The 25,023-nt window shown below is 37.2% G+C and overlaps 1 long non-coding RNA gene across 2 annotated transcripts in view; it reads left to right on the top strand.

Annotated features, from left to right (window-relative positions):
• The window catches only part of LOC129423716 (uncharacterized), a 611,574-nt gene extending 588,648 nt beyond the window's left edge, over window positions 1-22,926 (top strand). For both annotated transcript variants that reach the window (XR_012369284.1, XR_012369282.1), the window contains exon 7: window positions 22,676-22,926. This is a non-coding gene — a long non-coding RNA (uncharacterized lncRNA). The remainder of the gene's footprint in view (window positions 1-22,675) is intronic.
• Window positions 22,927-25,023: the final 2,097 nt, after the last annotated feature.

Below are 25,023 nucleotides of genomic sequence, written 5' to 3' on the forward strand. Positions count from 1 at the left end.
TTTGCAGTGCAAATGAACTGCTCTAACAGGGTTCATTGTATTCAAACAAAACATTTAGGGACGGTTTACCGGACAAGGATTAGATTAGTCCTAGACTAAACATTTTTTAAGAGCTGTCCAAACTGAAAACAACTTGCACTGACATATCTTAAAATACATCAGTGCCCTTTGTTTTGCCTCAAAATGCACAAAAGTAATGTTTTTAGTAAGGCATGTTTATAGTTATATTTCCTAATTAAACTAAGGCCCAGTCCTGGCATAGGCTAATCCCTGTCCGAGAAACTGCCCCTTAATATTTTAAAATAAATATTTGTATTTATTTATTATGCCATACCAACATCTAAAACCATATTCATGGTGAGAACTGGTTAATCTACACACAAGTTAATCTAGACACAAATTGGTTGATGCATCTCCAGTTCACCTAACCTGCATGTTTTTTGATTGTGAGAGGAAACCAGAATATCCAGAGAAAATCCTGACCCACGACCAGTGGCGTCAATTCCCCTAAAACCAAGATATGACAGTCTCTGGTGACCTCATTTAATCTCCCTAATTTGACGCAACATATTCATATATTTTCATTCATTCCCAATCATGACCATGCTTAAATATCACAACAAAGCACAACGCTTTAAATAATCTATTGATGAGGACATCATGGAAGCAATTTGACAAATTGATATGCATGACAAATTTGTCAAAAGGTTATCCTGTTTGCTGAAAGAAACAGCACAAGATAAATGCACCATCCCTAAAATACTATAAGTGTGTGTGCGACTAGTACATAGATAAATTACACACTGCTTTGTTCATAACACAGCAAATCAGACAGCGTAACATTATAAAAGCCAAGCTTTACCTTACAATGAGCTTGTGATGGGTCTTAGAGTCAAAGCTCCTCCTGAGTTTAAAAATTTGTAAAATCTTTGCATGTACAGTTTTCCTCAAGCGCAAGCTATTTGAGCTAACGATGATGAGAAACGTGGCAAATTTGAATTTTAAAACTGCATGCAATGAAAAATAAACAGTTAATCTATTATCCTGTAATAAATTATCGTGTTGCATTGAAGTAAACAGGCAGCCAAGATATGGCAGCCACCACACCAATACCCAATTGACGCCTCAACCCAGCCAAGGCTAAAACCGGGACGTTTTAACGTAAATGACCAATTTTTGAAATTTCAAAATGCGCACTTGCGGCAATTACATGGATTTCCCCTAACTATGGAGGTCCAAGGTTAAGAATTCAATTTATATTATGTATAGTATTGACTCATCATTGACTGGCGTTAAGACCCCTCATTAAGCCGTAATTAAGCTTTTATTGACTAACTCCACAAGATTAAAGTACCACTGTGCTCTGTCGGAGACTTGCCGGCATCTGAATAAACAACACGCTGATAGGCCAAACACACACTTATAGCCCTGTCCTTACTGATCAATGGAATTTCCTCACTGCCGTACACTGCCGTAATCACCCTAATTAAAATCCGACATCTTTTACATGTTACATTCCCACAAAACACTTCTTCCGACTGCGCTCCAAATGAGCTGTTTTCCATTTTAACTTTTGCTTTAATCTCAAACATTAAACTGTCAAGGATTTAGGGTAATTATACATGCTAATTTGGTTTGCTTGATTCCGTTGTGCTTGCCGTGTGCCTTGGACCCTCCGTAGACATCACTGCCTGGCACGAATATTAACTCGAATCATCTCGGCACTCCTCTAATTGGAGAATATTACCATTGTAAATTCTTATTTTTTAAAATGTTAATATTAATTAGATTAGCTAAACCCCTTGTTAAAAGCGACACACACTCTGTTTGTCAATGTAGATTTTGAGGGAGTGTTTGACTAATACATTCAAGTGAACTGCTTCTTGAGAGAATCGGGTTTTAAGGTCACACCCACATATGTATACCGCACACGCGCGCACACACACAGTATATTATCTTTGGTGTCTACAGATAACTTTAGTGTCTGACTCCAAATCAGCGTGCAACCTTTGACCCCTGACCTTTGGGGGTGCGATTGTGTGTGTGTACGTGTGTATGTGAATGCTCATGGGTCCCAAGCACCTCGCTCAATATTGATTCAAAGACGATTGGTTCAGCTAATGACTATTTACCCAGAGATATTAGTGTCCCTCTGCCCGTCCCACAGCTCTAGCTCGCTCCTCGTGCCATCTCTTGTCACTTTCATTTGGAGGTGTGTAATTTTGTGAGTGTAATTAAATATTCATGTGTGCTGAAGGAACAGAGAGAAAGAGAGAGAGCTTTGTGTTTATAAGCCAGAGCTGAGCAGTAGGAAAGCATCAATGCTACACACTAATCCAGCTTTTATTATAAAAGATGGTAATGAGTTCGCAAAAATGTAAAACGGAAAAAAAGGAAAAATCTATAAAATGGAAAATCTTTGTCGTTACAAAACCCATATGACTTTTTTGTTACTTAACTCAAAAGGATACATTTAAGAAAGTACATTCTATATTGGGTTATTTTTTCTACCCAAACGCAGGGTTGAGCCTTTTTGGTCATTTAATTTGATTATTTTCTTAGTCTTGGGTAGTTTTGTTGTGTAACCCAATCATTGGGTTATTATTTGGGTCGTTTTCACTGACAGTTGAATGAATGCATCCCTCCTGCGATGCATCAACCCAAATGCTGGGTCAAATTAACTCAGTGCTGTTTGAATTCAGGTGTGGAGAGGCTGTGGTTTTTACTTATGTGAATAAACAAGGTTCGTCCGGAGCAGTGCTGGTGCCAGCCGAGCGCTGATGAGGGGGCGTCTGAAATACAGAGAGGGGGCGATCACATGATTGCATATAATTCTCCAAGCTAGAAAAAACATATAGCTTTGGTACGTTCCTTAAGTTTTAACGCATTACAAACAAACATCTCGGTAATACAATCACAAAAACTGCAGCTATAATGAGCAAAGTACAGAGATCTGAGAGTTTGTTGACCCTTCATTGAAAATCTATGTACTGTATACTGTCCATGTTCAGAAAGGTAATAAAAACATTGTCAAAGTAGTCCATGTGACATCAGTGGGTCAGTAAGAATGTGTTGAAGCATCGAAAATAAATTTTGGTCCAAATATAACAAAAATTACGACTTTATTCAGCATTGTCTTCTCTTCCGTGTCTGTTGTGAAGTGCATGCGCAAGATTAAAGTCACGTGACTGCAGTGACACGGATGACGTACGACGCGGCTAACGTGTTATCTGGTGCGCCCCAGCTGTTTTTTTTGTGCGCCCAGGCTTCGTTTACAGTTTGAAGGAGACGCACGCTATAAGTTTGAAAAAAAACTTCGCAAACATGTCCGAGGGTGACACATAATCCGCATTTTATCAAACATTTTTATCACACATTTTATCAAAATGTATTTATTATCACTATTTCATCACTGACTGTTTATCTTCAGTGAGCTTTAGATTTGTTTTTTTTGTCTTCTTTTTTATGCTTGTATAAGTTTTTTGTAAGAATTATGAAAATTCTGTGGCATTAAATATTTTAATAACATAAAAACCTTATTAAAAGAAAAAGAAAACTCTACAGAGATACATATCGTTATCATGATATAGACGGTTTCAGCAGTAACAACATAAACAAGCGGCTGTCGTGGTCCGCACGTAACTTCCGGTAAACTCCGCTAAGAATAAATAACAACAAATTTCTTTAAACGTAGATTATTTATATAACATGCAAAAAAACAACACACAGATTACCTAGGAAACCAAAACATTTGTTATGTCCGACGAGACATTTGTTCAAGAGATCAGTTTAGCAACTAGGCAGACCATTAAAAAAAACAAAACCGGAAGTAAAGTTCGGATCCAGATGTGTATCGCGTCAGCGCACGTGTGTCCTATGAAACCGTCTATGAAATAAATCATATTGTGATATAAGACTCCTAATATTAACCTTTTTATGAAGTAAAAAATTAAACCACCCTTTGGGTTAAAAACAACCCATTTTCCGGGTCAAAATTAATAAGCCAACTTGATAGGTCAAGTTAGCCCAGTTTGTGTTCTGTCCTATATTTACTCAGCTGTTGATTTAAACTCAGTTTTTTTTTTTTTTTTTTTTTTTTGAGTTTATTAATGTTAATATTAATGTATATTAATTTAGTTAAGAAAAAAGATGTTTAAAATTCTACCTTTTCTGTCGCTGGAGTGGTACCCTAAGGTTCTGTTTTGTACCTTTAAAAAAACATAATACAATGTTGTAACTTTTTGTGTACCTTGCTGTACCTTAAGGCCCTTTTGTACACATTTAAATGTACAGTTAACCGTTTTGTACCCCTAAAATTTTACTGGTACAGAATTGATCCTTAAGGTACACAATAGGTCCTTAAGGGGATCGCACACCGGCCGCGCAGCGCCGCGCCGCGCCGCGCCGTTCTAAAAAAAATCGAACACATTGTTTTCTATGAGTATACGCACACCGGTGGCTCGACACGGCACGGCGCTGAGCTGCGCGGCCGGTGTGCGATCCCTTTTAGGCTATAATATTGTACCCAAAAGGTAAAACATTTCAATATGTAGTAATGTAGTAGTTTTGTACCTTTCTTTCTGTCAGCGTACGAGTAAAGAGTTCTAGCTCAGATTGTTTAGTATAAAGAGCAAAACCATGAAATGGTTATGTACCTTGGGTAGCCTCAGTGAATATCTGTACATCCTCATTTATATGTTTGCATGCGGATGATGTCATGTATTGACCCTCCATATTAAACCCCTAAGAAATATAAAGTGTGTGAGGTCATTGACTCCCTTTATGTCAGCACCGAGCAATGCACCCGGCAGCCAGAGATGTACCTTATTGAAACACAAACATACATTTCATTTCTCCTTGTTCCACAGCGATACAAATTTGTCGAGTGTGTGTGCGGCCTGATATTTGAAAGAGAGAAAGGGAAGTAGATGATAATGATTGATATGTGTGGAGAGAGAGGGTCATACATTATTGATGAGAGAGTTTATTGCGTCCCACAGCATACGTTTTATGGATTCAGACACTGTTATTTGATGATGCATGGGTCCTGTATTTGTCGGATTTCGGCTCTGGGGACGAAGAGCGTTTTCACCGTTAGTTGATGTCATATGAGGCTGATCCGCCCTAAGTGTGTGTGAGCGTCGCTTGAATGCATTTGTCTGCCAGAAATTCACTCTGAGAACCTAATTTCCCCAAAATCCACCTGGTATTGAACTTAAAACACCCCATGCTAAAAAAAAACTCCTCTAGGTTGTGTTTAATTCAACATGGAAAGTCATCATTTCAGCTTGCTACTTAGAAAAGAGTTTAAATAAGACATAGACCCTCACTACTCCCTTGTATGCATTTTAATTTGTCATGTTATAAAACATTTGCTACTAAATAAAGTAATATAAATCTTAAAGCAGCAGTAGTACCTCAACAAAGCTGTTTTTGCTCTCCTGACAAGACCTGACTTTTGCTGGGTTTGGATTGACATTTTTCAGGGCACTAGATATTGTCGACATCGCAGAGGAAAAAGCCGATTACAGATGTGTACGTTTTTCACTGCGGAGCTCATAAAGTGCATCACTCGCAGCAGAAATCATTACTTTTTCATAAATGGGAAGTAATTTGTCTCATAGTAGCTCCAAGGCCTGAACAATGCAGGTCATGTGACTATAGAAAGGGCAGCTGATTGGTTGATGAAGATTATTGAATGAGGACTTATGGATCTATATTGAATAGGGGCTGGTGATTCGTCACTGTCTCGCCACACAGGAGAATATAAAGTTATGAATTTGACGCGCGCACACATAGGGCTCATATTTTCCCTCTCATCTCAATGTATCTTCATTGAAAGAAATGCATTACTTGAACCTCTGACAAAGTAACAATGAGGTTCTCTTCTAGAAGTGTTTCAGCATTTTATAATATACCTAAGCTATATTTTTCATTTTTAGCTCTGCTGTAACAGATGAATATGTAAGGGTAGCAAGTACTTATTCATAAGATCCATAGTTATTACTACTGTATATTACTGTACTCTATTTACTGTACAATAGCTCTAAAATAAACATGTTTTTGTGATTAAATTGCCATTGACTAAAAATATACTTGATCGTTGTCTGTGACCCAGTAAAAACAATACAAATATTTTATTTAATTTGAATGCGCAAACTGCAACAACAGAACCAGGTTTCATACATTATCAAATTTCACACAACATTACATTATCAAAGAGCACACAATCAGTCCAGAGGATTAATATTCAAAGAAGACCGATTGTCTATTTTTCATCTACAGTGGCCATTTTTAAAGCAGGACACATTTCAAAAAGTTTTGGGTCCTATTCCTCTGTTTATTCAAAAAGAGAGATGTTTATGATCAGTGACGATCAGCTATCAAACCAGTTCATATGTGGTACAAAGGATTTCTCATACAAATGATTACTTAACCAGACCGTCAGGGCAGCAATGATTCGCATCATTTACAGGACATTCACAAATTAAGGATAGAAAAATGTCTGCGCCGTTAAACGGTCATAAATTCTTACCTGCGGTTAACTAAGCAATATGAACATCCCTAGTAGTGACTTGACTTTCCTGACTCATCCATTCATCATTGTGCTTACACAAGGTTGAGCGCATTCTCCTGAAGAGATGTTGCATTTTATGGCAGTACGTAATGAGATAATGTTAACTTGTGTGCTTCATTAGACGCTGACACTGACAGACCATTCCTCATTCATACCTGCTCTGGTTGCCTATTGTGACTGCAGGGTGGCAAACCTAAGGATAGGTCAGCGCTGATAAAAGGTAATATAGAAAATATAGAAAGGGATACAGTAGCTTTGACAATTCGCAGTGAGTCAGTGTAAGCCACCAGCTAAATGGCCATCTGATCTATGATAGTATGTGGGACTGTAGTGCGATTCACACCTCAAAATAAAACAACAAGACAAGAGTCCGAAATAGCACCCTAAACATTCACTATTCGCTACATTTTTTCACTAATATAGTTCACACAAAGGAGTGAATGAAAACAAGTAAATGAATTCAGACACTTGAGCCCGCTGGAAGTGCAGTGCAGTCATCTTCTGCAGGAATCCGAGAATTCATTTGGCGCGAGCTTGGACAAATAGCGGCTAGCTGAATCGGTTGTACCCTTATTATTGGGGTGCATTGTAGGGTTGAATGAGTGCACTCAATAATGTCTGATTTCGGACACTACTACAAATGGATGTTCCCTCAAATAGTGCACCATTTAAGGGTATAGGGAGCTATTTTGCGAACACAACCTTGGTTTTATAGAGCTATGGCAGTGCATAATTATTTCAGGTGGCCGAGCACTTGCTTTCAGGCTGCATATACTTTGTTGCTAAATGATAAACTCAGATGAACTCATGAGTTTCTATAAGTTTTTATTTTCTAGCTGCCAATGTTTTCTTTCAAATGGGCAACAGCATAACACATTTAATCAACTGCCTCACTTCTACACACAACTCACAAACAACTCTCATCAGGTAATCAGCACTTGACAAATCATTGAAACTGCACACATATGCCAACATATGTGAGTATTATGAAGGACGAAAAATGACTTAAGTGTATATAAATAAATAAATGCATAAATAAATAAATAAATAAAGGCAGGAATAAATAAATGCATAAATAAATAAATGAAGAAATACAGAAATAAATAAATGTAAAAATAAAAGAATAAATACATAAATATAGAAATAAATAAGTAATTAATTAAATGCATAAATAAATGCAGACACAAATAAATATAAAATATATTGTTTTGTCAACTTTATCAACTTTTAATTGTATTATTTTTGCACCACTACATTTATTTCTACATTTATTTATGTATTTCTACATGTATTTATGTATTTCTACATTTAATTATTTTTTTTACATTTATTTATGCATTTCTACATTTCTTCCTTTCTGTATTTCCGTTTCCGTATGTTAAAAATGTAGGCGGTCCCAAGCTTTCTTAAATGCAGGATTGGTTAAAAAGGATATTTTTTTGCAGCTCAGTCGCTCAGCTATATACATACAATCCTTTTGACTTTTTAAGAACTATTGCTTATTTAATTAATTGCTTATTTATTTCTGCCTTTCTGTATTTATTCATTTATTTATTTCTGTATTTCTACATTTATTTATTTCTGCATTTATTTCTGCATTTATTTATTTCTGTATTTTTTCATTTATTTATTTCTGCATTTAATTTATTTTTTATTCCTGCATTTATTTATTCATTCATTTATTTATTTCAGTTTTTTTACATTTATTGATTAATTTATTTATGCTTTTATATATTTATTCATTTATATACACAAGACATTTCTATAATTGTGTTCTTAATAGCATGTTCATGTAGCTCAAATAGCAAAGCATTGAGTTAGCAGTGCCACGGTTTTGGGTTCCATTCCCAAGGAACACATATACTGATAAATCTTGTGTGGATCTATACAATCTAAAAAATAGTGTTAAATAGCACTTAATGGGGTTCCCCAATGATTACAAGCCAGTGAATCACTTTGAGTGCTATTTAACACCATTTATTTAGAGTGTACCTTGTTTGAAGTTTAATTTATTTTCATTGTATTGTCATTGAAATTAGCAATCCAATCTGCTTTTCTACTACAGTGGAACAAAATGTTGTGTACCACAGGACCACAGTGCTACATATTTAGACATACAAAAAAATAAGTGGTATAGACCTATACACAGCTAACCTACTGAGAGAGTTTGTCTGACTATAAATATACTAAATATAAATAGTTACATACATACAAAAACTGAACTATAATGGCACCCCATATATACAGAGTATATAAAAAAGAAAGTATAAAAATGCTTCATATACCCTTTATGAGATTTTAGGTCACACAGCTGGCTGGTAAATGGTGCAGGATGATTTTTTTTAGTGCATGAGCATGTAACCATACATATCTTATTAAGTCTTTGCAGCAGCTTGTTACTCATAAAGCACTGTATGCTGGATTAAATGTAATGTGGATGTAATTGCTTGTATAATAACCACGATTAACTTTAAACAACCCTCGCCATCAAAGTAATGTACCTTTCAATAATCATTAATGCTGGCACTAGCCGGGCCCATTAAACTTCGTCAAATTTGTTATGATAGTGTTCACTCGTGTACAATCCACAAACACTTTTGAATAAATGAAAGAAACGTTTGGTCCAACAAACGTCGTGATTGTTAACGTTACAAATGAAATTTTATTTACAAGGATGAGAACCAGGAGAGAGCAGGGAAATTGAATGGTTTGCAAAAGCAATTTACAGTTACGAGAACTCGTCGACCGGGGTGTGGAGGCACAAGATTGTGACATTTGAAAATGGACGTTTAGTTCCCAGCAAGACTCAAGCCCCCCTCAGTACTTCTCTTAACACTTCACGTTGCTTGGAAATTATTTTCATCAGTCATAAAAGCACCGTTTATCTAAAAAAATATATAAAGCCTATCTGCATGAGAAATTGTTTATTATATGGCATTACTAAAATGAAAGTAATAATGATGAGTGATAAATATAGTTGAACAGAGATTATATTAAAACAAATTACTGAAATTAAACTTTTGCTCTTAGAGTTCTCACCCAATCTTAAGCTAGATGTAATAATTGCAGATAATTTATGGATAAATAAACATTTTTTACAAAACACATTTGTAGTGCAGTCACAGTGAATTTAAATTATTATTGGTTGCCTTTTTAAATAAGGCCGCATATAAAAAGCCGAAGAGAAAGCAAATGTAAGAATTTTTTTATTCTGTTTATTGTGAATTTTATTTAATATTTGAGTCTGTATTTTAGGCTTATAGTTGGTTAACTTGTGTGCTATCAAGCCGTTAAAATATCATTTTGTTGGCGGTTGTCATGACGACGTCTGGCTGGTGGGTTTTTGACTAACTGTCACAGTATACAATAAATGGCAGAATGTTTTGTGTTAATATCAGCTTGATAAAAGTATAATTTTAGTAAATCTGTTGCTAGAGATTCGCAGCTTTAAAAAATTTAAGGCTAGGGATGTTTCAGAGTTTGTACTGCTTGTGTAATGTTGTTATCCATACATATAGGTCTAAGTATGGTGGATTTTGTTCACAATGGTGGAGTATTTACACATTTAGTTTAGTAATGTGCTTTTATGGTTGCATTAGTTGAGAGAGGAAATTATGCCATACTTTGTGGGGGTTTTTTTGTGTTAAACGACGTCACTGGTCACAATGCATACAGTGGTGGTCCATACTGTATGAGGTACAGTACATGCTCTTCATTGGCTGTCTGTTGCTAAGCCAAGTTATTACATTCTAACTGTGGGTTTACACCAGATGCGAGTTCAACGCGTTAGGTGTAAACCCACAGTAAGAGGCGGTTCACATTTTGTGTCTTTTGCGCACGCAAATATGTTATTTTCAATGTAGACGGGCGGCAAGCGCGGTCAAATAGAGAGCGGCGCATGTCTTTTGCGCGCACAAACACGTTATTTCTCTATTTAAGTGTGCTTGCCATGCATCTACATTGAAAATATCGTATTTGTGTGTGCAAAGACACGAAATGTGAACCACCTCTTAAAATGTAATGACCTGGCTTAGCAACAGACAGCCAATCAGAAACTGAAGTAGGCCTCTTATATTTAGTAAGATGAGTACGTACGTACTAGTAAAAACTTCCCAGGAGCTAAGCAAGACTTGTGTAGCAACGTATTTTGTCACTGATGTGGAAGCGCAAGACAAGTGGTTAATTGAAGGAAAACACCACCATTTTCAATATTTTACTATGTTCTTACCTCAAATTAATACATACCTATCTTTTTTCAATGCGTGCACTTTATCTTTGTACAGCGCGTCTTGAACGTGTTAGCATTTAGCGTAGCTCCATTCATTCCTTAGGATCCAAACAGGGATGAATTTAGAAGCCACCAAACACTTCAATGTTTTCTCTATTTAAAGACTATTACATGAGGAGTTACGCGAGTAAGTATGGTGGCACAAAATAAAACGTGGTGATAAAAAATGAGAGCTATATTGTATTGCAGAAGAGCACTTAGTTTGCAGGACTTAAAGTCCACTCATTTTCAATATTAAAATATGTTATTACCTTAACTAAGAATTGTTGATACATCCCTCTATCATCTGTGTGCGTGTACGTAAGCGCTGGAGCGCGCTGCGACGCTTCGATAGCATTTAGCTTAGCCCTATTCATTCAATGGTACCATTTAGAGATAAAGTTAGAAGTGACCAAACACATCAACGTTTTTCCTATTTAAGACGAGTAGTTATACGAGCAAGTTTGGTGGTACAAAATAAAACGTAGCGCTTTTCTAAGCGGATTTAAAAGAGGAACTATATTTTATGGCGTAATAGCACTTTTGGAAGTACTTCGACTCGCCTGAAAAGTCCGCTCCCCTTCTCACTCTCATAATGGGAGAGGTAGGGTGTTACTGCGCCGAGTCGAAGTACTCCCAAAAGTGCTATTACGCCATAGAATATAGGTCCTCTTTTAAATCCGCTTAGAAAAGCGCTGTGTTTTATTTTGTACCACCAAACTTGCTCGTATAACTACTCGTCTTAAATAGAAAAAACGTTGATGTGTTTGGTCACTTCTAACTTTATCTCTAAATGGTACCATTGAATGAATGGGGCTAAGCTAAATGCTATCGAAGCGTCGCGGCGCGCTCCGGCGCTTGCGTGCGCGCGCGCGGATGGTGGAGGGATGTATCAACAGTTCTTGGTTGGGGTAGTGACATATTTTAGTATTGAACATGAGTAGACTATTCCTTTAAGGAATGAATAGGGCTAGGCTAAATGCTAGCACATTCACGACGCGCTGTACAAAGATTAAGTGCAGACATTGAATAAAGATAGGTATGTATTAATTTGTCTAAGTTGAGATAAGAACATAGTAAAAAAATTGAAAAACTGTGGTGTTTTCCTTTAAAGCGTTAGAGTAAGAATACCCAGGGTTATCACTCAACCCCTGGTTATTAAGTATGAACAGTGTAAAAAGTGAAACAGAAAGGATTCCGTTTACCCAGGGTTTACTATTTTAAGTGTAAAAAGACCTTCTGTATTTTCTGTATAGCTCCAGGATCATGTTTCCAACCAAATTACAGTTCTACTCATATTAAGTATATCAGCACTCTTGTTTGTGTGAAATTGCATCATATTATATTTGTAAACATTTGTTTTTTAGCCCACAAGTATAAGATCTGTAGCATTTTACAATAATTTTCTGTTAAAATTACTAGCACACATTCTCACTTTGGAAAAACAGCCTTTAATTAATTTCACTTCAGTGAAACTCGTGGTGCAATCCAAGGCAAAGGCAAGAAATAATGCAAAGCAGTAATTCATCATGATTATTTGCTTGGAAGACATGATGTCTTATGAGACATCTCCTCTTTCTGTCATATTCTTTTATTTTAGATGCAAAATCATTTTAGACTCATCTTTTATTACCTCTCTTGCAAAAGTTAAAGCATAAAGTTAAAGTAATGTTTACTGTCTCTCACACACAAATATAAACAGACGGTGAGAGAAAAAAATAAAAAAAGCTATCGTTTGATTTTTAGTGTCACCAAATATTAGCTCAGTCACAAACATTTTGACTCTCGGTGTGTTTAATTTTACCTGTCATTTTTGCACTGTGTATTTCTGTACGCGCACACACATCGTGTATCATGATGTATTAGGATTCCATGCATATCTGATAGCTCTCGCTGTCTGGCAGATTGCCCACCACAGCTTTCCACTATCTGTGACTGAGTAAAGCTACTCCACCAGCCGATAACAGAGAAAGAGAGACTCCCAGAGAGGTAAGCAGTAGATGGAGAGAAAAACAGGCCTTGAGATCCTCGCAGAGACCAGGGGAAGGGAGAAATATGCTGGAAGTGCTTTAGAGGGGAAAGCAGAGGCAGTTTGGGAGATAAATGCTTCTGTGAAGCGTGGTGGGGTAGTGATGGCCGGGGTTAGATCTATAAGCCATGCATCCACAGACGGACTCAATGGATCAGGCACCTAAGCAGTTGTGTGTGCGCGCAAGTGTGTGTGTGTGTAAATACCTAGAAGAACATATTTATTTTATTTAAATTTAATTTTCATATGAAATGTTCCTTTCATGTTTCTCTTAAAGTCTCCCTGTAAGAATTTTACCAGTGTAAACTCATCTTTGAGCATCATAATAGCATATATAAAAGTATAGCTTGTCACAGTAATTTCTTTATGATTTAAAACAGCTTTAATGTAACTCTACACCTTTGCCTCATTTAGTATATATGCAAATATTTGAATATACAAATTAGTCCCCGCCTCTACTCAATGGCACAGCTCAGATCATAAATATAATTATGCAAATTTACATTTAGTCATTTAGCAGACGCTTTGTCCAAAGTGACTTACAAATGAGGTAAACAATAGAAGCAATAAGAGCAACACAAGTACAGCAATACATAAGAACACTAGAACTAGTCTCATCAAGTCTAACAAAGTATACATTACCAAGGGTTAGCTTTTTTTTACAAAAAAAAAAAGTAAGAATTAGTAAGTGAGGTGTTGGCAGGAGAGGTGAGGTGCCGAATCTTATAGACGGCTACAGAGTCAGCAGATGTCGCGACCGGCAGATCGTTCCACAAACATAGAACAGATCCAGAGAAGATACGCGATAGTGATTTTTTGCCTTTTTGGGATGGCACCACATGCCTTTGCTCGGTGACAGAGGGCATGGATCGAGAGGGTACGTAAGGCTGTTTAAACAAGTGAAGGTAAGGGGGTGCTGACCCAGTAACTTGACAAAGAGAGGAGTGATGTGTGCCCTCTTTGGTTCATAGAAGACCACTCTTGCCACTGCATTCTGAATCATCTGTAGGGGTTTGGTTGTGCAGGCTGGGAGTCTGGCCAGTAACTTATTGCAATAGTCCAGTCTAGGCAGGACAAGAGCCTAGACTAGGACTTGTGTAGCATGCTCATTTAGGAAAGGTCTAATTTTCCTAATATTGTAGAGGATGAATCTACAAGAGCGGGCGGTGCTGGCAACATGCTCTAAGAAGCTAAGCTGATTATCAATGACCACGCCAGGGTTTCTGACTGTCCTGAAAGGCGTAATGGTCGAAGAACCTAGTTGAACTTAAAGATTGTGATGAATCTTAGGGTCAGATGATATGAAAAGCAACTCCATCTTTGGAAGGTTCAGCTGGAGATGGTGATCCTTCATGCAGAGTGAGATGTCCCTGAGGCATGCTAAGATGCGGGCAGAAACCGTGGGATTTTTGGGGTGGAACGAAAAGTGGAGTTGTGTTTATTCTGCATAGCAGTGGTAGGAAAAGCCATGTTTCCGAATGACAGAACCCAGGGATGTCATGTATATCGAAAAAAGCAGTGGTCCAAGCACTGAGCCTTGAGGTACCTCAGAATTAAGACAATGGGGTTGGGAGACGTCACCTCTCCAGGATACCCTAAATGACCTACCTGAGAGGTAAGACTTAAACCACAGTAGCGCTGTACCAGAGACACCCATAGCCTTGATGGTTTGAAAGGAGGATATGGTGATTAACAGTGTCAAAGGCGGCGGATAGATCCAGTAGGATCGGTACAGATGATTTGGAGGTTGTCTTTGCCTGCCTTAGGGCTTCAATGACTGAGAGCAGCGCAGTCTCGGTGGAGTGACCGCTTTTGAAACCAGACTAGTTGATGTCCAGGAGCTTATTTTGTGTAAAGGAGGAGAGCTGGTCAAAAACCACACACTCAAGAAGGCAATGAAGTGTAGGAGAGATACGGGTCTGTAGTTTTTTAATGTTGCAGGGTTAAGTGTGGGCTTCTTCAGCAGCTGGTAATCCGGGCCTCTTTAAAAGCTGCTGGGAATGTTCCAGTGGAAAGAGATGAGTTGATAATGTGGGTGAGAGCAGGTATAACCAATGGAGAGATGGCCTGAAGTAGATGGGTGGGTATAGGATCTAACAGGCAGGTGGTAGGATGGTTAGAAGCAAAGACCTTGGAAACAGGTGGTTAGAAGCAAAGACCTTGGAAACGGGTGGTTAAAAGCAAAGACTTCCTCTTCAGATAGGAGAGAGAAAAAGGAGACCGAGCATGCATTAGTCTCCACCTCCGCTCGAACTGATTTTGCCAAGTGGTTGATGTCCTCAGGGCAACATATCGTGTTGACCCAAGGACAACATTTTTCTAAATAAAACCTAAACCCAACCAAAACCCCAACCCTAACCATAACCAAACCCTAAAGTCAGAGGGACATGATAAGTGAAAAACAATGGTCTAGAAACAGCTAATCCTGATTGTAAGCTTAAACTTAAAACAAACTGTAAACGTTTTTCTGAAATCTGATTGGTTGACTGAAATGTTGTCCCAGGGTCAACATAATGTTGCCCTGAGGGCATCAACCACTTGGCAAAATCAGGAGAGCCCTCCACCTCCACCCTTTCACACCACCTTGGACCATAGATATATGTAAATAGATGCTACATTCGGCAGTTTTAGACAGATAACTGCACTCTAAAACTGATGGGTTGTTTTTAACACAGCGTTGGGTCAAAAAGGGACAAGCCAAGCCCGCTGGGTTATAATTGAACCCGTGCTGGGTTGTTTTAACCCAAAATAATGGGCTGTTTTAACAGATTGTTGGGTCTAAACATTTTCTGGGCTCATCCCTTTTTGACTCAATGCTGGATTGAAAATAACACAGCATTTTTGAAAGTGTGCTAGGTTTCACATAATGCATATTTAAACTGCATGTTTACAGCACTAATCTCGAACTACGGTCCTGTGTTGATATCATTTGGTTACTTGTTTGTGACGTTGCGATCTTAAACCGCAGGAATTAGACTGTCTTCAATTTTATTTCTGAAAATACTCAACAATGATGTTAAATTTGCACATGGCTTAACTTAAAACATTAAAAACACCACACAGCCATATAAACAACAATATAAACCTGATCTTCCCCACAGTGGGACTTAAAAATATTTAGGAGAATTAAAAATAGGTACAAAGTGAGAAAAACTGTTGGCATACAGTAAGAGTACCGATCTATAAAATGAATGGCGATAACATAGCTTGAATGATTTGGTTTTGAAAGTTTTCATGAGAAATGCTTAAATATTTTGGTTTAGATTTTGGTATTTTGTCAGACTAGGTAGTTTGTGACTCTAAGGTCTCACTAGATGAAACACCAGATTGCATGTATTAGGGTATTAATAGGGTCCTTTTCTAATGAGTCTCATTTTTTGTTCGCCTTTTAATCTCATGGGTGTCTAGGAGAAAGAATTGATATATTAAAGAGATATTTGTGAATTTCCTGTGGGCATTCCTGTGGGACACACAATTCCCTCATGTCCTCCTGAAGATTTTCCTAACGTCTTTTCCTAAACTCTAGTTTACATACCATCTAGGATATTTAAATCAGTTGCTAAAGCAATTCCTTTGATGTTTGGAGTATCTGCCTACACTTTATGACTTATGTTGTCAGATACAAGTTTTCTATATCAAAATCAACTACCAAGGTGTTCAACAGTTTGGAGAAATGTGTGTAGGATAAAATTAGACTTGTGTGATATTTAAACTCTAAACAAACATCGGAAAATATATGAAAAAATGTGAGATCCAAACCAATACCAGTTAAATTTAAATGACAAAATCTGAGAAGAGAATGAACAAAAATAGCCTAAATAGAAATTTTATTAGGCAAAATGCAAACCCTTAAATGTTTTTGCAAAAAGAAAATATACATAAATAATATCAGCGGTGTACAAAGACCTTACATACTGAACTGTATTTTTTTTATTACCTTAGAATGAGATGTTTTTATCTACACACACTGTGGGTCTCCTTACATGGATGTACAGGAGATGGGCAAACTCTTTTATAGAGCGTGTTTGTCATTACATTGTCTCAGGCGATGAAATGTTTGTCCTTTGGCGGCCTACATAGCTTCACTATGCATTTTGAAAGGGAGGGGTGAGCTGTGGAGTGAGCCATTGGTTGCAATTCACACTTTTACTGCTAGATGCCACTAAAAATCTACACACTGGTCCTTTAAACGACAAAAACGCAAATCTGTGAAAACACTGTCTTTATGAGCGTGTGTATTACATGTTCAGTCTACAGGCATGCGAGGGTATTTTTTTCCAAAATTTTAGTGCAGTATTATCCAGGGTCACCTACAGTAATAACGCTACCTTATTGTCCATCAAAGCAAAATTGCTTGATGATTCGCCGTCTTAAATTATTATATTTATCACTCTATATAGAGGAATGCTTATGTGCGCAGGTGCAAAGTGTTTCTTTACTTTTATCATGTATCCCTCCTGTTGTGAGTGGATGGTGGTCTTGTGGAGGGGAAATCTCTTAAATGTCCTCAATGTTTTTAATGGCCCTGTGTGTTAGGATGAAGGTCAGCGAATTGGCAGGGAAAAACAGAATTGAGTCTAGAGAAGTGAAATCCATGTTAGGATATTGTTTTAGTACCGATCCCTTGAGTCTCTGGATAGGAGGCTTGCTGTGTTAATGTCAGGCATGTCTGTGTATGTTTCAATCCCTTGTCCTTAGCAATGCCTGTTATTTCTGTTTTAAAGTTGACATGAATATTAACACAGTTTCTTTTTTAAAGTATATACCTTATTTTTACATTATTAATCAGCCCAGTCTCACGGAGTTGCGTATAAATGGCACGAAGTGTGAAAATCGTGCCATTCCAATTTGGCGTGCATATGATACGCCAGTCCTTCCCATTGACTTAAATGGCGCATCTTTTTTTTGTCATTTTATTTATTGGTTTCTCAATTTTTTGCTATTTTTAATCATTGTCGCTTGGGTTTAGGGTTAGGACAACTTTTTGTTACATAAAAATGACATCCTAACCCAAACCCCAATTCTAACCCTTAAAGGAGTATTCCATTTTCTTAAAAGAAAAATCCAGATAATTTACTCACCACCATGTCATCCGAAGTGTTGATGTCTTCCTTTGTTCGGTCGTTAAGAAATAATGTTTTTTTTTTTTTGAGGAAAACATTGCAGGATTTTTCTCATTTTGATGGACTTTAATAGACACCAACCATTAACACTTAACTCAACACATAACAGTTTTTTTCAACGGAGTTTCAAAGGACTATAAACAATCCCAAACGAGGCATAAGGGTCTTATCTAGCAAAACAATTGTCATTTTTGACAAGAAAAATAACAAATATACACTTTTAAAGCACAACTTCTCGTATAGATCTGGCCGTGATGCGCCAGGTGACCCCACGCAATATGTCATGACGTCAAAAGGTCACAGAAGACGAACGCGAAACTAAGCCCCAGTGTTTACAAGTGTGTTGAAACTAAAAGAGGACAGTTCCTACATTGTTGTATGTCAACTGATACTAATTAATGTCTTTGTGTGAGTTTATTGTTTACAATGGTCCGCAAATGTGCGTTTTATATATGTAACACGTGACCTCCCTACGTCACTACGCATTTATGTTAGGTCGCGCTGGACCGGACCTAGACGAAAAGTTGTAGTTTAAAAGTGCACATCTTTTATTTTTCCTGTAAAAAATGACAATCGCTTCGCTAGATAAGACCCTTATGCCTCGTTCGGAATTGTTTATATTCCTTTAAAACACCGTTGAAAAAAACCGTTACGTGTTGTGTTAATTGTTGGTGTCTATTAAAGTCCATCAAAATGAGAAAAATCCTGCAATGTTTTCCCCAAAAAACACAACCCCTTCTCGACCGAACAAAGAAAGACACCAACATTTTGGATGACATGATGGTGAGTAAATTATCTGGATTTTTCTTTTAAGAAAATGGAATATTCCTTTAACTTAAAGTGACCATGGCTTAAAAAAAACAAAAACATGGAAAACCTGTATATTAAATAACCTCCTTAAGCAAATCTCAAATCTAACCCTAAACCCAAGTGAAAATGGTTTAAAAAAAAAACAGAAAAAATTGAGAAACCAATAAATAAAACGACAAAAAAGATGCGCCATTTAAGTCAATGGGAAGGACTGGCGTATCATATGCACGCCAAACTGAAATTTGGTGTATTTATTGCACGATTTTCACACTTCGTGCCATTTATACGCATCTACATGAGACTGTATTGTATTAATAGACTTTGAAACGTTTTTGAACAACTATTGCTAGTTCCAGACTTTTTTGTACTCTTTGGTTTACAGTATGTTGTCAATTGAGACAACCACACAGATGGGGAAAAAGATGAACCAATATTAACTGTAATAATAATAATAATAATAATGCACATCACATATCCGGAGAGTTTTGACAGTGACCACTGAGGTTGAGGCGCATGGTATGAAGCAATGCACTAGTCAACAAATCATACTTTGGACGTTATGCCAGGTTAAACTATTAGTGTACAGTACATTGTGATCACACCTACATCCTCCTGTAAAAACGGTTAATATTGTAGTAGATGTGCTGATATATGCCTTTACTTACAAAATATACTTCAATTACTGTGAAATTATTTTTATTTTTACCTTAAACCATTATGCCAGCACCAATTCTTTTGATTTCACTCAAGTTGTTTGCCCCTTTAAATTTAATCACGTCTGATCGCTGCTATCAAAAGGTCAATCGTTGTAAAAAGCAGGCATCCTAAGAACCCCTCAAAAACACCTGTTCATTTCCGCAGGAAAACTTGTTGTTAAAAAGACCAAAAAAACAAGTATTAAGAGCCATTGTGGCAGGCCGGAGTTGCTATGGTGACCGCGGGAGCGTTAATCCTTGCGGCGGGTGTTTTAGCCGACTGCGTAGCTGAAGAGCCGGGCTGCATTAGCTCGCTGTAAAAGCTTTTCTGTAGACACACTCTCTTGTCTCTGCACTTTCTCTTTCTCATTACCCCAAGATCCTCTCTTGATTTGTTACATTTAGTTTGAGCTCGCCGGTGCTTTTGGCAAAGGTGGGGCGATGCATTTTGTGCGTCACCATAGAAACGAATGTCTCGGAGGAGGTATTTTTTTAAACTTCACGTGCTGACACGCAGCGTGAAGTAATGACAAAGGAGATCATTGCTTAGGAAAAAAAAGTACTGTTGTTCTGCACAATTATGCGTGTAACTCTAAATATATTACACATTCCTCATTCATTATAATTCATAATATCAGAAAGTCAGAATATTTTTGTTTTTTCAAAATATAATAACTTGCTTTTTGTGAAATTGCACAGATGATTGGTTGGTTAACTAACAGCCGAATATCAATATAGCCAGGGCTAGTCAACTGGCGTCCCGTGGGCTAAATGCAGTCCTCCAATTATCTTTATCCGGCCTCCGGTCATCTTTGATTTAAAATCAGCGTGGTTACTTTTACCTTTCCACTGTACATGACAAATGATGGCTGATAAACTGGAAGGAGACTCGGAAAGGGGCTGCTTGGGGTGCCAGTCATCTGCGGGTGTGTAATTATCGGATCCAATTTGAGCTTTGGATGTATTAAAAAAAATTACTTGTGCGCCTACAAACCGCATGTGGCACACTGACCGGAAGTGATATATTTTTATTGTGTTCCAATCAAAACACTGTGTACAAGGTGAAAACTATTAATCCTTTTTTTTGTTTAACTTTATGAGTAACACTTGAATCCTTTAAAAACTATTGATTACTGATAGGTACATTATTAACTATAGATTTGTAGATTAAAGGCTCTTGTGCTGGAATGCAAGCAAGCAAACTTTATTTATAAAGCACTTTAACATCCCGAGCGGACACAAAGTGCTGTACAATAAAAACAATAATAGATAAATAAATATATAAAAAGGCTAAAACACTCACAATACACACAAGACTGCAAGAACAATAACAGTAATACAACCATACAAAGACCAAATACCATCTGTATAACAATACATACATTTTCAATTTCAGTTTTCAAACGCCAATGCATACAGGTGGGTTTTAAGAAGAGACTTAAAAATGATCTGGAATTAGCTTCTCTTCCATTTTGACACAAATTTATAATTAAACTTATATATTATATTACTACGCCACTAGGGGGCGAACCAAGACAGTCGTGTCCGAATGTAGTGTACAATGGAAAGGTGGTTTAGCCTATATTTTTGAAATGTTAAAAAAAGAACACACAAAATGTAATTTTTGTCATAAGTAGAACACTGGCTATTAGAGATGCGGGATGGGCTATTATTTCATCCGCAACCGCATCACAAAACTCATCATCTGTCCGCCATCCATCCGCACCAACGTTTTCTGACCAGTTTTCAAAACCGCACCCTCCCGCCATCCGCTGACTGGGCGATGCAAGGCGCTGCTGATGACAGCCGCGAGACTAGAAAGCTGTAGAATATCACCAGTGAACTCCGTCTCCGATCGGCGCACGGGACAAAAATAAATAAATAAATAGCCTAAATTAAACGCACAAATTACATAGTCTGCACTGGTGTCATCCTGATTTACCACTTTGTAAAACTTATTCCAGGCAAACGTTTTCTGACCTTCTATTTTCTTTGTTTTTAATTCTCATTTTTTGAGTTTGCCACGTACCTCCTTCGCCGGCGTTGATAAGAGCTGTGTCAAAATGCGTCCTCATTTCTCCGCGCTGTTAATGATAGAACGAATGGATCCTTAACAGCCGAGGCTATCCCAAACAATTAAAACCTTTATTAAATAAAAGTGTATTAGAAACATTTTTCTTGTCACTGTTTTAGTATTATAAGTTATGTTTTGTGTTAATATTATTCTGTTTATGTTGCGTATATTTCTAAGGTTGATTATTTGATATACTGTTGAATAGTTTAATCTACATCAATGTGTCATGTTTTCTAAAATAAATTAATATTTTTGATTACATATTTATTTTAATAAGTCAGAAATGTTTCCGCTGTTTTCTGCTGACAGGCGCGGTGGGCGACTACTGGGGGCGCGTACAACAGGTGACGCAAATAATGGGTCCTCAGAAGGCTAGACCGTCTAATTTCAGTTGTCTTCGCGAACTTCTGAGACTGCCACCTTGAAAGACAGAGTGCTCACCTTTAAAGGTCACATGCTTAGAAGGACACAGCTAATAACAAGCAGTTGATCTGCCACCCACCTGAATTTAAGTAAAATATTATTTTTCGTCACGTCATCCGCCCGATCCGCGGTTTATCCGCGGAGTCCGCGGCTGTAACCGCCAACCGCGCATCTCTATTGGCTATATGTTGTGAATACGTAAAATGTAACAATTTATGAAAGTTAAAAAAGAAGTTAGAAAATAAAAAGGAAGTTTAAGAGTTCTGGAGTACAGCTAGTGCTATACAAAAATATGTGTTGAAAATTTACACTTGTACTTTTTTTGTGCAATGTTCATAGTTGAACTATTAACATTTGGCTCTTGCAATTTTAAACTGCAATTGTTTTTTAAATATTAAAAAAAGAAAATATAATACTGGATAAAAGAAGTTTGCATCTTTTTTTATAAATGCATGTTGTTAAATACATGACCTATAACAAAAACAACATATCTAACATTTATGGCATTATGGCTGATTTCCATAATGACCAACACAATCTACTAAGAGCAGCACAAATAGGCTTTATGCCCAGCTGCACTACTTCCTGAACTTCAGCCAGCTCCTTGTTTCCTGTCTGCCATTATTGGACAAACTGATTAATCCAGATGTGTCTGATTATTGTTTGTGACTACTGAGGTCAGGCACACCTGGATTAATCAATTTGTCCAATAGACCCCTTCAACGTTTGTAAACATTGAATGACTATCGGGTGCGTGCGCAGCATGGGGTCAAACTGTTCATACCATCCAGGCTTTATAATTGAATCTAACAGGGCTGAAAAATGATGACTTACCTCAAATGAAGTGAGCACTACAAACACAAGCCTCTTTGATATTTGCATTGTTCCAGTCTGCACGTTTAATTGCTTGCAGCTGCAGATGTTGTATTTTTTTGTTTTGTTTTTGAGATTCTGCATGAATCTCGAAAACTTAACGTAAGACCTGGTGCGATTTTCACGGCTCACGACGTAAGTATGCATTTTTGACGATACCGAATAATTCGCAACTCAATCTGCTGTAATGACTTTTCTGACCCCGACATAGGCAGTGAGAACCGCCTGTGACGTGAACCGTGAAGGGGTCTATAATAGCAGACGGGAAACAAGGAGCTGGGCATAAAGCCTATTGGTCGAGTCGTTGAGTTACAGTTCACTTTTAGGGTGATTCTCACGAAAACTTGGTTTTAAAAATGTCAAGCATGAAAATGTAAAAATTGCTTAAATTGACTTTTTTTCCCACCAGACATTGAAAAACAAAGTCTAGAGTAAATGGGAACATTAATTTAAAAACTTTTACTAATCATTTAACACTTTTTGTAACATAATTAAAAAAATTAGTCCTAAAAAATCTCATTACCGCAACAGTCAGAAAACATCAACACTGACATATTTTCAAAATGACATGACAAACCTGAAAGAACATAATTTGGAGATTCTGCACATGCATTTAAAATCAAAGTATTATGCTGCTATTAATTAAATTAACATTTAATAAGCATCTGTTGCGGTAATGATAATCAAAATGTCGTGTAAGCATTCTGACAAGACAATATCTCAAATTAACTGTAAAAAAAATGATCTTACCTGGTAGCCATCTTGAAGTAACTGGTCCATGTGCTTGGTCACTCAAAATCAAACTTTATTAAAATTCTGTATGTGTGCTTAAACTGTTCTCAAAAAGTGTTGCGGAGGATGAGAACATCAGGCATGGACACATAATTTTCCTAATTTTTCTTCATTATTATTATACATGAATATTCAGTAAATATTTTTTCTGTCATCTAAAGTAGTCTAGCAAAACATCCATTTATTTTTTTTCATAATATTTTTGTGTTAATTTGATTAAATTACAAGGTAGAACACAGTATTGTGTTAATTCTGATGCTTTTTAATGTTACTATATTACACATTTTAAAGCTAAAATCATTAGTGCCGTGGTGTTTCAATGGTTTCGTGAAAATCACCCTTTAGCTTTGCAGTTTGACACACAAAATGCATAGTGAAGCTGCAGTAGCTGCCACAGGACAAACATGTTATCATCTGAGAAAAAGTAGGGACAGAACGCTCTGTAAAACAATATGTCCAATATTTGTCTAAATTGTGGCCATTTGTGAAGTGGCAACATCCATGTAAGGGGACTTGCGTTGTATGTAGATAAAAATGGCTAATTTTAAGGTAATAAAAACAAACAGTTCATTATGTAAGGTCTTTATACACCACTGATAATATAAATATGCATATTATATTGCATTTCTGTCAATAGATCCTTCTAAAAGTTTCAAATTGCTTAAACTCAGATGAACAGGAATCCATGTAGCTTTTCCAGTTGTTATTATCTCATTAGTTTTAATCTAAAATGTGGTACCTTACGGAAAATAAGGGCTGGGAATTTTTTTATCCATTTACGACTTTAAATTGAACAATTCCTCATGCTACAGTACAGAGACAGGCCTACAGTAGTATATGGCAGTTTATTAAAAAATCTCTGTTATTTGTAGGGCTGACCTTATGCTGACCGATATATTTCCACAGGATTGTATAATAGTAAACAACAACTCAATCAAAGCACCACTCCATCACGGAGATAAAGCAAGATTAAAATAGATCCAGAATTATTGGTGTGTATATAGGGCGCTAAGGGCCCTCATCTCTCTTTCATTCGAGTTCTTAAGCTTCCTCTACCACCCCCTCAAATACAAACACATGCAGGGCCGGCTATACCTCAGGCACAGGGAAAAGCCACGCCAATCGATGGCCCTTTCTTTTGCCTTTCCATTCACTTGCTGGTGGGCAACTGTGCGCTCTCTCGCTCTGAAAGAGTGCACAATCTCCGGCTCTCTCGCTGTGGGATGGGAAGTGACTGGAGAGTGAACCCTGCCGAGAAGGATTAGCGAAGGCTCTCTCAGAACGATAGGATAGAGTGATACAAGAATACACACACACACACACACACACACACACACACACACACACACATCTTTGTCAC

This window comes from Misgurnus anguillicaudatus, chromosome 1, assembly GCF_027580225.2.
Source record: "Misgurnus anguillicaudatus chromosome 1, ASM2758022v2, whole genome shotgun sequence".
Classification (NCBI taxonomy): domain Eukaryota; kingdom Metazoa; phylum Chordata; class Actinopteri; order Cypriniformes; family Cobitidae; genus Misgurnus; species Misgurnus anguillicaudatus.